Here is a 14,767-nt window from a genome sequence, read left to right on the forward strand (position 1 = left end):
GCAAAAAGTGAGAAGGCTTTTTTTAATATATACACATAAGCACATCAACAGAACACATAAACACATTAACAAAAATAACCACATAACTTAAAAACAACATAGGAACAATAAATTCCATCGTATATCATACAGCAGTTCCAAATCGGTTTCTTTGCAGTTAGTGTTTTCGTTTCTATACATTTCTATCTTGCATTCATAATCTCGTTACTCATTATCCATTTTTATATACATTTATTTATTTATACTTAGCTACTTATGATCAAGTATTATTTACCTATATCGTGCTTTATATTTTTACTGTCATCTATTCTCTTACATGCAGTTATAGGTATACATTCACATAGTTATTCTTTTTCTTTGCCATTCTTATATTATTATTATTCCATTTAAAAGGGTATGAGGTATAATTTGGAATGTATTATTTACCATCCTTCACACCTGCTATGACACCACCTTATTTTCTCTTTCTTTTCTTTTCTCCCTCCCTTCCTTCTCTACTTCCTTCCTTCCTCCTCTCCTTCCCCTTCTTCCTTCTCTTCCTTCTCCCCTATTCTTACCCTCTGTCTTCTCTTTCCTACCCTCTCTCCTTCTCTTTCTCTCCCTCCCACCCATCTCTCCTTACCTCTTTCTTCTTCTTCCCCTAGTGAGAAAGCTTTGTACCTGTTTCCTGCCAGCTAGAACCAGGTCTGGTAATTCCAAGGGTTGTTTTTTGTTACCTGTGTCTAAGTGACCAACAAACAAATGGTTAGATTTAAGTTCAGTTTAGCTTAGAGCAACTCTACTTGTTTGGCCATCTCCCATGAGTAGCCAGTCAGTTTTATTTTGTTCGGGATTTAGATTTTTTTATTCTTATTTAGATTTTTCTGAGAAATAATTCAGAATCACCAACAAATTGGTCAGAATTTGCAAGCATTTAAACATATGTCACAAATTCTTCCTTATTTCCACTCATCTATTTCCAACATCTTTTTCCAATAGTTTTTCTGTTATTGTTCTGAGTCTCATCCTGGTGGTTATTTTCTCCTCAGTCTATATCACTGAACTGTCTTTCCTATCTGCTAATCTTATGATAGTAGGTAGCACTGGATTATATATGACCAACACTAAATAATGTTCAGATGTTTACATTATTTAATATTGATACTACACAATGTAAAGTGTTTGTGTGTAATGGTTTAGTGATTAAAGATGCTGAGCTTGTGAGCTCAAGAGCTAACAGCCTAGGTTCGAAATCCAAGCTCCGTGCAACAGGGTGAACACCTATTACTTGCCCCAACTCCTGCCCAGCTAGCAGTTCAAAAGTTTGCAAATGCAAATAGATTAATAGGTACCACTTCAGCTCCGAAGGTAACAGCATTTCATGCACCTTTGGCATATAACCATGCTAGCCCCATGATGATGGAAATTGTCTTTGGGCAATGCAAACTTCCTTGGCCTAGGAATGGAAAGGAACACCATGCTTTAGAGTTTGACATGACTGACAGGGAAAACTCTACCTTTACTACAACACAACACAAGTGAATGAGAGAATGCCTTCTATGTGGGTGTACCATTCTGATAATGAGAGAATTTCCTATAGCTGCTGTTTGTCTTCCATCAATTATGATGGAGTCAAGCTGACCAGGAATGCATTTCAGATCATGTTGGAAAGGATAAATCCCTTTGGCAGCTTCTTAAATTGATCATTACTGTAATTTTGCTTTTTATACTCCCACACCGACCCATATACTTTTATGTATGCCACTCTCCCCACTATCATAAACATGGCCAAAAATATTTTTAAAACACTGTTACTATTACACTGTCTTTGCCTACACCAGAAAAGTCCCTAAAGTAGTATTTATTTGTACCTTTGAGAACAAATTATTAGTTTCCATGTTTCAAAACTGTGAAATAGCTCAGACTTGCCAATAAAACCTAAAAGAAAATGTTATATAAGCTTTAAATTTATTTTGCAAGCTACTAAGCAGTCTGTAAAACTTTTTATGGCTCCTGGTCAGTGGTTAATGAAAAAGCTAGCATTCCGTCAACTGCTATTATCAGTGCAAGAAAAAAAGGAATATTTTATAGCAGATAGATGCAACTTGGTACCCAGATGTCTCAGATTATAGAGCCCACCAGGATCCCACACAAATCATCAGAGTAATCAATGCAGGTATATAGCCTTGGGGAAGTACACCTTATGGAATCTATCCATCATTACATTACAAGAAACAAGAAATGTATGTATTCCTTGTAACATTCTACAGAGTTGTCTGAACAAAACAGAATCTAGACTAGTTTTAAATAATTTTTCCCTGAAAATGTATCCTGAATTATTGGTAAGGAATCTTTTCCTCTGAAACTTTAAAAAAATGCTCCCCAAACACAAAGAGGCAATGATACCCCAGTTTTCAACCATTATGATAAAGGCAAGGAACCAAATAAGCTATTTGGAACCCACCCTGATTCAAATGTTTTGTTCATATATTTTTGTTTCAGAACTATATTTGTGCATCATTCTGTTTTTTTATTTTTGCATGGAACTTCTTTTATAGTGTATTCTTCCATGTGAACCACCAAGAAAAATCTTATTATATTTATTTATTATATATTATATTGATATTGATTGTTTCCTGATTGCTTATTTGTACCCTATGACTATCATTAAGTGTTGTATCTTTTGATTCTTGATGAGTGTATCTTTTCATGTCTTTTTATATACAGTGAGAGCACATGCACCAAAGACAAATTCCTTGTGTGTCTATTCTATTGTGTTGGCATACAAATATGTTTAATATCATGTATATTGATAAAAAATGCACTAGGTGGTTAACTTTATACTTTGCCAATTTTCTTGAGTCTTGAGTAGAAGGAGTAACTGTAGAAGGAGTAACTGTAGATATAATGATAATTTTTCTTACCTTTTCTTTGGCACTTAAGGGAGTGTAGGGGAGGTCTTATTTCATTTTTTAATCACAACAATCTCTCTATATTGATCATATAGGAGAAAATGAAACTGACCAGAATGTAATGGTATGTTGGTTCAATGTTCAAATCCAATGACATTGATTTTTCAGCACCTCATGACCTAACTAAAGCAAGGCAGTAGTAGATTATAGATAAAGAGCTAAAGATTTACTCTGGGTCTCCTTTGTGCCTATGATTTGTTTAAGAGACTGCAAAAACTGGGTTAATATTCTTTTACCTTGCTTCTCAGCACAGAAACATGGAGCACATCACAGTTAGTATTCAACTGGTTTGGACCGGTTCAAATGAACCGGTAGCGGAGATCGCAGGTTGGCCTGCCCACCAACCTTGGCTCTATGCCATTGTATTTAGGCACATTTTTGAGATCAGGTGCATGCGTGGAAGGTGTGTGTGCACACAAAGCACATGCACTGAAGGCTGGGTCCGTGCACGGAAGGTGCACACATGTGCATGACGAACCGGTGGTAAAAATAAACCCACCACTGGAGCACATACATGGAAGGATTCTAAGAGATATCAGCCACCAGAGATAAATGGAGATTGGGTACAGAAAAGATGACTCAATGACATACACATCAAAGACCCCCTATGACTGAAAAGCTCAATAAGAGATTTGTTGAACTGAAATATTGTTCATCGAATGAGACGCTGGCATGCCTTTACTTGGGGAATGATACAAAACTTTTGAGAGATTATAGGAGTTATAGAGTATCATAGCAAACAGAAAGAGATTGTATTGGACCTCTAATCCCTAAGTGTAAGTCTAAGTAAGTGGGTTCAAATATTTTTGAGGTCACCTTTTTATACCTTTCTTCATGTATGCAGAGAAAATACATAGCACAAAGAAGTTGTTCACTGTGACTTTCAGTTTTAGCCTCAATAGGGGTCAATTTATAGAACACGAGCTCTACTGTGATTTCATGACTTTTAAGCTCAATCCATTTTTCTTATATCTCAAAAGATATGGCTTTAGACCTAATTTTCAAAGCATGATATTTCTGTAATATTACAACTCCTGCTTTTCCTCCATAGATTTTAATATTACCCCATGGTTAGAAATGTTTTATTGATTCGTGCCTACAGTACCAGCAAATTTCATTTCATCTATTCCAGCTGTAGGAAGAATCAATGCCAATTTACTCTTCTTCATTTATAAGTGACCAAGGAGACATAATGTCAAATTTTAAGAGGAAAATATGACTACTTTTAGCACAAAATGTAATTCCAAAATGCAGTTAGCTCAACAATAAATAAGGGTAGTTGGGATAAATATGCCATTAACATGCTTGCTTTTTTAAAAAAAAAGCAAATGAGATGGCTGAGCATTGTAACAAAAAGAACCACACTCCCAGAATTTACTGCATAGGAGCCATTCTAAAATCAATCATTGTTTCATATAAACCAATGGTTTTAAAACTTCCATTCAATCAAGTGATTTCACTGTTTGGATCACACTATGAAATGAACTTTGTTCTTTCATTAAAGCACCAAAATTGACATTAAAAAAAATACTAGTGTTTCAAATGGGCATTTATTGCCATTTAAGGGTCATATAGAAGTTCTTTAAAATGTAAGTTCTTTATTTAAATTTAGGTCCACCACCTAAATTTAAGCAGCAGCCCCAAGCCTGCCGATCTCAGCATTTTTTGCATCAGGGCATGCTGCAAGAGGGAGGGAATGAAGACCTTTTCCGGATTGCTGATGGTGGAGGTGTGGGCCCGTTGCCCCATGCTCAGCAAAGCAAGCCCAGGGAAGTCCTTTGTGCCGGTCAGAAAAGGTCTTCACTCACTCCATCCTGCAGCATGCCCCTATGTGAAAAATGCCAAGATCGGCAGGCTTGGGGCTGCTGCAATATCCAGGGAGACTAAAACAAGCCACGTGCCTCTCCCAGCCACTTTCGCAGCTTTCCAGAGCTCCGAGAACCTTCGCACTCTCCTCTACTCCTCGCAACTGCAATAGACGTCCAGAAGCAGTGGGGGCTGTCAGGCTGGAAACCCAAGCCCCATTAGCCCCAAAAGCTGCTTCTTGACGAAGAAGTCTAAGCAAAGGAGAGCTGGGCGGAGGAAGGGGGAAACCCTAGTGAAGGCTGCTGGAGCTGCATTGCCCCACTGTGTTCAGGGATTTCTGCCCCTCATGCTGTGCCTGCCACTGCAGCCCCACGCAGACCTCTTCAGGGTGCTGAGCAACCTGATTCTGGGGATTTCAACCCCTCAAAAAGACTGACTGTGCTGCAGAGGGCGGGCATCCGATGGGATACCAGCAGTGCTAGGAGCTGGGCTGCACACGGAGGAGCTGGCGGCTGGGGCTCCCTGTAGCAGTGCCAGCCAGCATGTCCCACAAAAAGAGACCCAGAGGCAAGGGGGGAAGCACCACACCCTCCTCCACCCTGCCTATCACCCAGCAACATGCCAGCTGCTGCTGCTTTGTCAGGTGGGCCGGGCAGGGGTACAAGCGGAGGAGGCAGCCAATGGGGGGGGGGTGCTGCCCAGCCAGCCCTCCCTCAGCAGCAGCAGCAGCAGCAGCAGCAAGTTCCATGACATCACCTTCAAGATAAGCAGCGGCCACAGGCACAACTTGGCCAGGACAGTGGGGCTAGCCCAGTGCCCACCCAGCCACCGCTTGTCAGGCAGGCGGGCAGGTGGGCAGAAGGTTGCCCTGGCCCGACCGGTGGCTGGGGCGAACTCCCCTTCTGTTCCTTCTTCTGCGGGCGATGCTGCCTTGTCTTTGACAGCAGCCATGTTTCCAATTGGGGGGGGGAGAGAAATCCTCTGCATGGATCCCCGCAATTGGAAATGAGGTGGCTGTGAAAGATTTATGGGGTCCGGAGCCCATCCACGGGGAAGGGTCCCCCTCATGTTTCTTGTCTTCCAGGATGGGCTCCAGAGTCATCGCTAGCCATGCAGAGCCTTGCTGTGGCTCCACGCTGTTGAAAACATAGGCCCGTGCGCGCGCGCACGCACACACACACACACACACACACACACGTAAATTACAACCTTGGAGACTTTTCCCCAGGGAAAAATGCTGCGGCCAGGTACATTTAACCTGTCATTGGTACACAAGGTGACCACAGTATGTGTGTCTGTGTGTCTGTGTGTGTGAGAGAGAGAGAGACTGAGAGAGACAGACAGACAGAGAGAGGCACAAAGAGAGAGACAGTGAGAGAGGGAGGGAGGGAATCAGAGAGAAAGAGACAGACACAGAGAGAGAGAGACAGAGAGAGAGAGACAGAGAGGGGGAGGAAGGGAGGGAGGGAGAGACAGATAGACAGACAGAGACATAGAGAGAGTGACACACACATAGAGTGAGTGATTAAGTGAGTGAGTGAGTGAGAGACAGACAGACACACACACATATACACACAGAGTGACATAGAGAGAGGGGAATGGAGGTGAGAGAGAGAGACTGAGGGAGGGAGGAAGAGAGACAGAGACAGACAGACAGAGAGACCAGTAAACGCTGAGCTCCATCCAGTCAATAGCAATAGCAATAGCAGTAGACTTATATACCGCTTCATAGGTTTAGGTTTAGGTTTAGGTTTATTGGGATTTATATGCCGCCCTTTTCCCTGAGGGGACTCAGGGCGGCTTACAACCACAGGGGAGGGGAAGTGCAAGGTCAAAACAAACACTTTGTGAACAAAAGAAAAATAATAAAACACAGCTTTCATTCAGCAATCTCTAAGCGGTTTACAGAGAGTCAGCATATTGCCCCCAACAATCTGGGTCCTCATTTTACCCACCTCGGAAGGATGGAAGGCTGAGTCAACCCTGAGCCGGTGGTGAGATTTGAACCGCTGACCTGCTGATCTAGCAGTAGCCTGCAGTGCTGCATTTAACACTGCGCCACCTTGGCTCCCTGATTCTACCCCAAATTAAGGGATTAAAGGATCATAAAAAGGAATCCTGTAAAGCAGTGTTTCTCAACCTTGGCGACTTTAAGTCCTGTGGACTTCAACTCCCAGAATGCTGGCTGGGGGATTCTGGGAGTTGTAGTCCACAGGACTTAAAGTTGCCAAGGTTAAGAAACACTGCTGTAAAGCAACAGTGTAACGTTTCTAACACTCACACACACCCTTATCCCTACTCCTTGAACAATTTCAAAATATGGATTTCTAAGTGAAGGAAATATGTTGACATCATTCTTGAAAGATAGCACGGTAAGCAAAAAGTAACGACTTCAAAAAGCTTTTTTATGAGTTTGGCATGAGAAACTTACTTTCCACTTGTCACCCATATTATTTCACAGAGCTTGTGATACCATAAGAGCCCCAGGGGAAGTTCTTAACATTTGGATGAGCTGATTCTTAGTACCTGGGCCCTAAGTTACAACATATCGCAAAATACAAAAGGCTTTAAGTCATTAAAACAGCACTTTGATTTATGCTTGGAAATATAATGTCAACTAAACCATTCCATGATTTAGACATCTAAAGAATATATATCCAAACATCCAGAGAACTGAGACATAAATCGATAGGAGCACACCATCCCTGTATTCTTCTCTTATTATCAACGTCCCATTTGTGCAATGCAGTCCCTTAGGCCTCACTTGTTATGTTATTTCCAGTCACAAGTGAAAATCTTGGTATTTTCCCAGGCATTCCTGTTGGCATTTAATTCAATAATGCTGTTGCTTTTATTATTCTATATCAGTTTGATGTAATATAATAATTAGTAATATATTTAATTTATATGAGGCCCAACTCCCAGGAGTAGCTATATCATATTTCATTAATAAATCACAGGACACTGCGCAGGACATTGGGTGTCTTAGAAATGCAGCAGAAAAAAAATCTACTAGGCTTTTCATGCAACTTTTGTTTTTTTCATGTGGTAATTATAATTCACACTTTTATGTGTGAAGATTTTTGGATCTTGTTTTGCTGGAAGGAATGATGGGAATCAGACTTTTAAGATTTTTCTTGCAAGGTTTAATATCTTGGCTTTGATTGCTCTACAAAATGATAGCTTAGGCTTAGTGTGGACAAGACTAATTCTCTTCTGATACCTTTGAGATGATAGACAGATTTTCTGATGAGCTATCTTTTCATGATGCAGCAGCAGGAACTTTAAGAGCCAAATTATCCAAATTCTCCTCTTGGCATCCTGGAGGTTCAAGCAAAGCCTTTTTTACAGGAAATCAATATGTTAACTTATGCATGATTTAAAGAGACAGTAAAAAACCCAAAAGAAGTATTTATTCATATCGGGCAGTGTTTCTCAACCTGAGCAACCTTAAAATGTGTGGACGTCATCCTTTGCACCTGCTAAGACACCACCTTGTTTTCTCTTTCTTTTCTTTTCTCCTTCCCTTCCTTCTCTACTTCCTTCCTTCCTCCTCTCCATCCCCTTCTTCCTTCCCTTACCTCTTCCCTACTCCTACCCTTTTTCTTCTCCTTCCTACCTTCTCTCCTACTCTTTCTTTCTCTTCCTCCCTCCTCTTCTTCTTTTTCTCTCCCTTCCACCCACCTTCCCTTACCTCTTTCTTCTTCCCTTACCTCTCCTCCACACTTCTTCTTCCTCCTACTATCTCTCCTTCTCTTCCTCTCTCTTCTCACATCAGTTTTTCTATGCTGCCACAGTCAACCCTCACATGCTCATTATGCCAACTCTTCCTGCCAGCTTTCTACACAGAAAGTAAACAGAGGAGCTGGCATGAAGTTGGAAGTTGTTCCCATTCCCACTGTTTTTTTGCCTGCCCATGCTCATTCTGTTTCTCTGTTTCAGTAAGGAGATATCTCTGAAACAATGATCCAATGGGTAGCATACAGGCAGTCCTCCATTTACAACCATTCATTTAGTGTCCATTTGAAATTACAATAGCAATGAAAGTTTCAATGGAGATTCTCAGTCATCCAGGCCATGGTTATCCCAAAGGTTCTTTTTCAAGAGACAACTGGACTTTCTGGTTTTTCTTTTGCTTCTCATCCAAGAAGTTTCTTCAGCTCTGGCTGGATGGTAGGGAATGGAAGGATTTATACTCCTTGCAAACAGCTGGTAATTTGTATTCTTTTACAGATTTGTTGAGGCCACCTGGTGATTTATCTGTGTCATCAGGGTCACCTGAGTAGTGCAAATGGGTGTGGAGCCTTCTTGGAACTGTTGAAAGACTGGAGATAGATGATGTTATATCCCTCCCCCTCTGTTGATACAGGGCTATTCAGTTTGATATAGATGGCCTCTTTGACCCCTCTCTGTCGAAAATGTGGACTTTGCTATCTTTTAAATGTAGATTGATTGCAGAATTTGTCCTGATGTGTTTGTTCTCCTATGTTGTGCCATGCGTTTATGAAGTTGTTGTTTTGTTTCCCCAATATACAGATAAACCTCCAGGTGGCCTCAATGACTCTCTAAAAGACCAGCTGTCTGCAAGCAGTATAAATCCTTCCATTCCCCGCCATCCAGCTAGAACTGAAGAAGCTTCTTGGATGAGAAGTGAAACATCTTCAAACAAAAAGCAGAAAGTCCAGTTGCCTCTTGAAAAGCTCCATTGGGACTACAGCAATGGAAAAAAAAAACCTTTACAACTAGTTCTCTTGCTTACAGCCATTGCAGCATCCCTACAGTCACATGACTTGGCAATTGGCAAGTATTAATGATGGGGTGTTGTAGTACCCTGGAGTCATGTGATTGCAATTTGTGACTTTCCCACAAAGCTTCTGATTAGCCAAGACCATGGGGGAAGCTGGATTCACTTAATACTGCATGACTCATTTAACTGCAGTGATTTGTTTAAAAACCATGGCAAAAAAGATCACAAAATCACGCATGACTTACTTAACAGCCATTGCATTGCAATGAAAATTCTGGTCTCAGCTGTGGTCATACATCAAGAACAAACTGTAGTTTAGTAGAACTTAAATACCTGAAGAGATTGGAGGAAAGTCAGCTAGAGATATAATACTGACCTGGGAAGAATATTCTATTTTATATTTTTTTTGCTGAATTTGTCATATCAACGGAAACTTCCAATCTCATCTGTAATATCTGCAGTAAGTAAAAGTGTTTACGATTGCTTTGACAATATAACACCGTAGAATTTTTTTAATATATTCTGCTCATTTATTAACAGAAATGATTCTTATATAATTTTCACAGTTGTATATGATCCAGCCAAAAATAAATTCAGTGCCTCTGTGAAAGGTAAGGATGACTACTGCGTTTGTGGTGCAATCAGAACATTGTGTGTGTTAAAGTTGTTTTAACGCAAACCAAAGATGCCTTTTAAAAAACGAGTTTATATCATATTCTTATGTATGCCAGTGCTGTGTGTGAGGTAATTTAAGGTGGTTCTGACAAGTGTCGTCGGCATCTTCATATCCGGTCACATGGGCAGCAAGCCACTCCCATCCGGTCACATGGGTGGCAAGCCACTCCCACAAAGGAAGCCACACCCACAGAGTAGGTTCGAACAATTTTTGAAACCCACCACTGGCACTGTAATACCATGTTATTAATATTCATGCCTCATCTGTGTGGCAAATGGAATAACAATCCTCTGCTTGAATTTTATTCCATGGATTGCTTCATTGCCAAATGAAAACCAAAAACAAAATTATTCCGCTTATTGTTCAGTTATTGTTAATGAAAACAAATGACATGTTTTCTTAAAGTAATTATAAACTCCATGCTAAGAAATCTGAATTGAGTTATGCTAGTCTTATTAATTCTTCTATCATTTCTCCACTGGAAAAATAATTAGGTTGTCCTTTTTAATTTTTTTAATGCGCTTAGCATAAATGTTTGCTTTTTTTAAAAAATGTAGATTAAGTATTTTACAAAATGTATGTTAAACTGAAGTGCAGAAATACTAAGGTACACACAAATAATGGTTCTGTTCCAAAAAAAAAGTCTAAGTAGTTCCCAAGTGGTTTGTACATCATCATCAATATAAAAGAAGAGTCAGGAGGAGGGGCCAATGTCACGATGATACGGACGTGCTGTCTCGATGTTCGGAGACTGCAGCCGATACTTTTGCTGCTGGGTGGTCCAATTGGACCTAAACCATCCCAAAGAGACGGTGAACAGGAAGAATATGTCTTACTGACCTCAGGGACACTGCAAAGTCCCTGATCAATGCAAGAGAAGTTCTTCAAGCCGGCGACAAAAAATCCAGCCAAGGCTGACAAAGTCGGGGTGGCTTCAAAATGGAAGGATACGGAAAGAGAAAGTGTTTCCAGCTGGTGAGGAACTTTTACTGTTTTAAAAAGAGACTGCCTATAAAAAACTTAAAATTAATTTAAATTGGATAACAGAAGAATCAAGCGGCTGAATTAAATTTGGAATGGTTTTTGACAGTGGGTTATCTTACTTTTTAAATGCTATCTTCATGGATAGAATTTATGCAAGCCTTTTAAAATGAATGGATTAAGTTTTCTTCTTCTATTTTTTTTTTACTATTCTCTGCAACCTATGGTCTAAAATTTTCCTCTTTCATTACTGTGGGTGTTCTTCTAATCCATTAAAAATTGGACTCTTTTTTCTAACTTGAAATACAAAAAAGATACAAAAGAATTAAGGAAACTTGCAACAATAATACAGCTACTTGGAGGCTGGGAGGTTTGTATATTGGAGTTTGTGTATTGGAAATGGAACATTTTTTTTCTTCACTGATTGTTTTGGCTTGGCACTACAAGGTCTCACTGCTTGGTTATAGAGAGTGATAAGAAGAGAAGCACACAGATATTCCTTTGAAGTATATCTTTAATCAGAGAAAAGTGAAAACAAACATTTTTGTGAATCTATGTTTAATTCTATTAACCTTCCAAGCTAGAGCAGCTGTGTTTGTTAGCTGGATAGAATAGCACAATTTCAAAAGCAAACAAAAATCTTAAGCTTGCAAAAGATATTTTCAGAAATACAGAAATTATCAAATACATATGAGAGGATAGAGAAGAAGCTGGAAGACGTAGAGCATATAATAGCAAAATATGATGAAGAAGTTGAGGATGTCTATCAAATGCAAAATGTGGTGGTTAAAACTCAAAAAATCAACGGTATTGATTGGTAAGCCCCAATTATGGGAGGAAGCTAACTGCTTCCATCATCTGTCTATCGGCTCGTCACAAGAGTCCATCATGACAGAAACCCAATATTTTTACTGTTGCCTTTGTTATATTTGTGTTTTTTTTATTTGTGCTGATTTTTTTATTTGTGCTAAGGTCTCCCTTTATTTATTTATCAGCACAAATAAAAAACATATATATATGTTTCAATTTCCATAGACAAACAGATAATACATTTCTGAAATTATGGACAATATTTATAATATTCATTCTCAATATGCCAATGATATCAAGTTGGATATCCTATCCTGGGTTGAGCTGGAAATTCCATAGAAATATTGGACTGGTCCTTAAATGCTGTGAGGATCTCAATGGAATAAAACAAGATGAGATTTAACCAAGCAGAATAGAGTTGCTTCTTGTCCAGAGATTATATGGTTGTTCCAATTGTTACTCTGAAAAATCGTCCCTAAAAAAGCAGATATGTGTCTCAGAGTTCCTTCTGGATTCACAACTACTACTGAAAGGGCAGGTGGAAGCATGACCAGATTGGCATTTGTTCAGCTTCAGATGGTGTCACAATTGCAGCCATCTCTGAAGTAGAAAATCCTGGAGATAATATATTCTGTCATCTCATCTAGGACTGGTTACTGCCAGTCCTAGAGGTGATAGAAAATGCACTGCCATGCATTTGGCATGAAGCTAACTTTTGTTAATTGCTAAACTGCAACTGTAGCTGACCACTTGGTGGTTCAGAAACATTACAGTCACGTGACACTAAATTGTGGGTGTTGCAGTGGTTTTTGACAGGTTTCCAAGTACAATTCCTTAATTGGTTTTTGACCTTTAAAGCTATAAATAGCTTGACTTTTTATTTTTACATTTGTTTATTTAATTATTCAATTTGTACACCATCTGGCTCTTAGTAACCAAGATGGTTATTCACATCATCTAGGTAGAATCCCATCTGTCCAGTACACCTATCTAGTTGAGTTATATTAATGAGCGGGATTCAGAAGAGGTGAGAAAAGGGGTGGAGAGAACCAATGGGTTCCTGGGGTACCTTTCACTCTATAAAACCAATTCCCATAGATTGACATCTGAAAACTGGCAAGAGTCATTTATTCTGCAGGGCCTTCAGAAATTGAACCAATGTTGGGTTAACACCATCAACTGTGTGTTACAATAGTTGTTTCTACGTTGTTTTGATTTTGTCACATCAAAGAGTTCTTTATCAAAATTATTGGACAGGCATATGAGAAAAGTTTTTTAAAGAGTGTGAACTTTGTAACCTTATCTAATTCTACACTATTGTCGTGCTTCACTATAGTAGTCGTTATGTGTCAGAACATAGTGTCATGAATTCATAAGATGGATGAGACTAAATGTAGCATGCAAGGGTCTTGTAAACTACATCAACTTTTTCCATAACTCTTAGTGAAACAGGGGTAGAAAGACATAAGTTTCTTTTAGAACAGGGGTGTGAAACCTGCATCATCACGTGTCGTATCAGAACTTTTTTCCCCTTTGGTAAACCAGGAGTGGCTCGCCCAGTGCATGACACATCTGACCCATAGGCTGTTAGTTTGACAGTCCTGTTTAAGAAAATTGTTTTAATATAACTAATCAAAATTAAACTAATGTATACAAACAGACCTACAATTCCTTTCCTTGCACCTTTATTTTTAGCTGATGTTTGCTTTCAGAAGCGTACATTCAGTTTAACTATGGCTTAATTGCTCTATCAATTTGAGATTAACATCTTCCCTGCCAATAAAAATAAAACCTCTGTTAAAATGTCAGTGTAATTGCCACTAAATTTCTGGAAGTTTTAATGAAGGGATCCAGTTAAATTTAGTTGGTTACCTCTCATGATTAGCAAACTTAGATCTTTTTTATGTCTTCAGATCCTGTTCTTCCTGTGAATATCTGCATCGAGTAGGCAGATTCTGTGTGCTATGCATCCTCCTTGCATAATGATATCTAAGCAGATTTGTCTTTGGTGGACAGGTCACCTTGAAACCTGAACCTAAACCACCTCTTTAGTAACCCAAGACTGCTTAATTCCCACTTTGCTTGTTCGCCATTTTTCTCCTACCTTTTCATCTCAATTTCTCCATATAATTGACTCTATGTGTGAAAAAGTCTACTGTAATCTGACTTTTTAATCACCCCCAAACTACAGTTTGCATGTCTGGAAGGTTATGGGACAGGTTGGTAAATAGTGTTTGCCCGTTCCATTCTACAACAGTGGAGCTAAGGTTGTGGAAAACAGTCTAAAATTTTAGATTGCAGGTGAAAGAATCATATTTTAAACGCTCTTTGGCTTGAAATTTCCTTCAGAGTAAAAAATTAATCACAATACTACTGGACTGGGCTAAAACAATTTCTAGGTTAAATATTTTCCTTGGGAAAGGGCACAAAATAGTCAAATTTGGCTGCCTGTATACATCAGAACCAAATGGTTTAAAAATTCATTCTGAAGGCAAAACCTACAGTACATCTTGCAATATCTTTATCAGCCTTTGTAAATTATCAGCTTTTGTAAAAACAGGCCCATCTTTTACTGTACATATGGGTAACATTTGCAACATTCCACTAAGTTTCCTTGTGAAGCGCAAACAAATCTTTCAGCATGTGTTAATTAATGCATAAGTAATAAGGACTCTATTATGAAAGAATAAAGTGACATTGTATTTGCTCCCCGTTTCTACTGAACTTTTTTTAAAATTCAGATAGTCTCCTTCAAACGAGGTAGTCACAGTTTTTGTTCCCTTTTGATCATTTCCA

Source organism: Thamnophis sirtalis, unplaced genomic scaffold (genome assembly GCF_051295495.1).
Source record: "Thamnophis sirtalis isolate CommonGarterSnake01/CBP01778 unplaced genomic scaffold, rThaSir2_p1.2 scaffold_6, whole genome shotgun sequence".
Lineage (NCBI taxonomy): Eukaryota > Metazoa > Chordata > Lepidosauria > Squamata > Natricidae > Thamnophis > Thamnophis sirtalis.